Raw genomic sequence first — 3,930 nt, 5'->3', positions numbered from 1 at the left:
GTTATTTCTATTCATTTAAATAATTATTTATGTAATTAATATAAAAATAATTTTTTTTGACATAATATTATATAATTAAATGTATATATAAAATTATTTAACTGAGAGTTTAATAATCTAGTTACCCAATCACACACTAGATTATGTTGAAAACAACTTTTTCATGGCCAAAAAAAAAAAGTTGCTTTTAGATTAAAATTGGGTTACTCAAAAACATGTTAATTATCATGCATCACACAATTCACAAAATAGATTTTAATCTATTACATATATGTAGGGTAGAGTTTTTTAATCAAAGGAGAATGAATTACGGTGAAAACTCAGGTGCAGTCAACTTCACGTGAAGTTTATAACTAAAAGCCGTTAGATAATTTAACTGATTTGATTAAATTTTCATCTAACGACTCTCAGCTATCAACTTCACGTGAAGTTGACTGCACCTGAGTTTTCACTTGTAATAAGGATAACGAAAAACAAGAAAAAGAAGCTATATATATATATAAAGCTTTCAGACAAACTAATAATCATATATCTATCTATCTATCAATAAAATCTCTTGTGGGGAAGAAGGTGTTGGAGATAACTAGAGGGAAGAAAATTAAATTAAATAGAGGCGGGTATTGTGAATATTCAGCATGTTATTATTATTATTCTTCATGATCAGGGTGTGTAGTACGTAGGAATGTTAGTAAAGTGTGAAAATTTAGAAAAATAAAAGAAAAAGAAAGAAAGAATCACAGAAAAAGAGAGAGAGAAAAAAAAAAGTCCCTAAGAAGTGTGTTTCTTTTGAAGAAAGAGAAAACGTTCATTAAGCTAGCTACTTTTTTTTTTAATTTATTTAATTTTGGTTCTCCTTTCCGGGACAAGATTTAAACTAAACTGTCCATGTATAAAACCCTTTAAAGAAAAGACACTGATGAGTTGCTGCAAAATTAGAATGTTTAAAGCAAAATTTGTTTGATTTGCAGATATAATAATTATGCATATAAATATAATTTGAAGTATTTATATGAAATTGAATTTATGGTGGTGATAAGTGATTAGTGCATGCAAGTTGGTGTGGCCTACATGAATGATGAGAAGAAAGAGACGTGATATTTGGTATGGTTATGTAACATGAAGACATGATGGGTCAATGTAAGTTCAGGAATAGAAAACTACACGTGTTTTGTTTTCTCCTCTCATTCTCATCCTTCATTCACCGTGCACTAATTATCATTCATCATCATCAACAACAATAATAACATCATTTTAACTTTACACTAATTATTCTCTTCAAAAAAATGATCAATTTAGTCTTTTATAACAGTAAAAATGAACACGCGAAGTTATTCTATTAATTTATTAAATAAACACGTTTAAAACGTCTTTTTTTTTTAAATTTTTTAAATAATTAAAATTCAATACATATAATTCATTAAATTATGTTATTTTTATTAAAATTAGATCAGATAAATTGATTTGACAAAAAAAATCGATAAATTATACTTTGAACCGGTCTAAATTAATATTTTTTTATAAAAAATAATTATAAAAAAGAATATTAATTTAAATCGATTTAAGGTTTGGTTTACCGATTTTTTGACCAAATCAATTTGTCTGATCTAATTTTGATAAAAATAATATAGTTTAATCAATTATATATATGTATTAAATTTTAGTTAATAAAAAATATCTTTAAAAAAAGACGTTTTAAGTATCTTTATCGAAATATCTCCCTTTATTTATTATCTAAAAATTAACTGTATTATATCTATATGTACTGTTAACTATTGTTAGGGGCTAATTTAGGTGTGATTTCACCGGATCTAGGGTCGGGTAAGAGTCTCAAAAATAGACCCGGTCATTATTTCGGGTTGGGTCCGGGCTATAGTTCGGGTCACCCGAACTCGACCCGGTGGTCCAATCATCATACACAATTAATATTTTGTGTTATTAGTGATGGATGATGGCTATTCTTACGTGGAATTTAAGTATTGTAAACCTTAATATTTTGTGTTATTAGTTATTATAAGACTATAAGTTAATGTTTTATGTTTAAAATGCATAAGATTTTAGACCAATGCATAATATTGTGTTATCTGTATTGATTTAAATATTTGGTGTTATTAGACAATATTAGTATTGATTATTGTTATGCTTTAATTTCAAAGAAGAGTTGGTTCTTGTTATATTTTTCTAAGTGAATTTTACAATTTCAAATAATGGTTGGAGTTTTGAAAATTTGGATATTTTCACATGCTAGCTTATAAGAAGGTAAGATAATGTAATGTTAACGGCCCGATTTTTACCCGATATAATCGTGGCCCGAAAGTATATAGGTTTCACCGGATCTAGGGTCGGGTTCGGGTATAATAAATTGACCCGGTTTATATTTCGAATCGGATCTGGGTCACATCAAACCCAATTTTACCCGACCCATGCACACCCCTAACTACTGTAATGAGTCTATTCATAAAATATTGTTATGTGAATAATAATTTTTGAAGTAGAATTTCACCTGACTTATTAAAATTCATTATAAACAGAAGACAATTAATACATGTTATATAAAAACTCAAAAGATAATAAACATTTTATTATTTAAAAATATATCGTTTCTATACTTATATGACAACAATAAATATGCACTACGACACATAACAAAATACATAAGTAATTCTATTTTTTTTATTGTTTATCAAAGACTAATTAGTCTGTATCAAAATTTTTAAAGATATAATTGTTTTACTCTAATAATAATAATAGTAATAATTATAATAATCTCTTACTTCCATACTCATCCCGCAGTCAATTAAAGACTTTTGCCGATTTAATTTGGGATTTAGCTAAATGTCTTTGGTTACTATTAGTAGAAATTATTAAAATTTTAATGTAACAAAAAAAATTAAAAGTACATTTTTTTTTGTAAACAAAAATTCAAATAGATTGATAGATAGAATCTTTTTGACAGGGTCTTCTCTCTTTTTCTCTCTTTCCTATTCATTTGGAATCCCTTTCATATTCATCAATAAATAGATTGCCACTTGATTTCTTTTTATTCACTTATGATGGTGACCACGTCTGGTGCTGCTCATGTCATGTTTGGACATAGGATTGAGTCCTTGTGAAAAATGAGCACACTTGAGTGCTTTTTTTTTTTTCCTTTAAAATTAGAAGCAAGACAAATAAATTTTTTAAATTCTGTAAAATGGATTCTTTTTCTTTTTAGCTTGTGACCGTCTTTCTTGATTTATTTGGTATTAATTCTCTCTGTTTTAACTGTAACAACTGAAAGATCTTTTTTAACTATGAATATTGTAAAGAATGACGCATAAACAAAATGAAAGATGAATTTCTTGATAATTGTCTTTTAATTATATTGAAAAGAAAATTGCTAAAAAATTTGACACAGATTCTATTATCGATGAATTTTATGATACGAAAAATCGACCACTTTATTAGTAAAAAGTACACACATATTTTTTGTACTTTAAAATATATTCTCTATCGGCATACTTTTATAATACATCTTATATTATATAATTTTTTAATATTATATATTTTATTAGCCTCTCATAATAATATTTCTGAATCTGTTCCTAGACTCAAATCCAAAATTTCTAAGTGAGTATAAAGAGATTATGCCATTTAAACTATAATTTGTTGGCCACACTTGAGTGCTTTTATTTTAGGATAAATCAAGTAAATAAATAGTTTGACTTTTAATAGTTACATATTTATCTTGTTTTTAATTTATCAAAATTGTATCGATTAAAGGACATTGCTCATATTGCAAGATATATTAATGAAGAAGTTAGTACGTAAATGTTTTATTGATTTTTTTTGGTGACAAATGTTTTATTGATTTGATTGATTTTATATAATATTTAAAGTAAGTTAATTTTAAAATAGTTTTAGAATGGTCATAATATTGCCATTATTGATAAG

This window comes from Arachis ipaensis, chromosome B05 (assembly GCF_000816755.2).
Source record: "Arachis ipaensis cultivar K30076 chromosome B05, Araip1.1, whole genome shotgun sequence".
Classification (NCBI taxonomy): domain Eukaryota; kingdom Viridiplantae; phylum Streptophyta; class Magnoliopsida; order Fabales; family Fabaceae; genus Arachis; species Arachis ipaensis.
The sequence above is the reverse complement of the archived record's forward strand: the minus strand, read 5'-3'. Positions refer to the sequence as shown.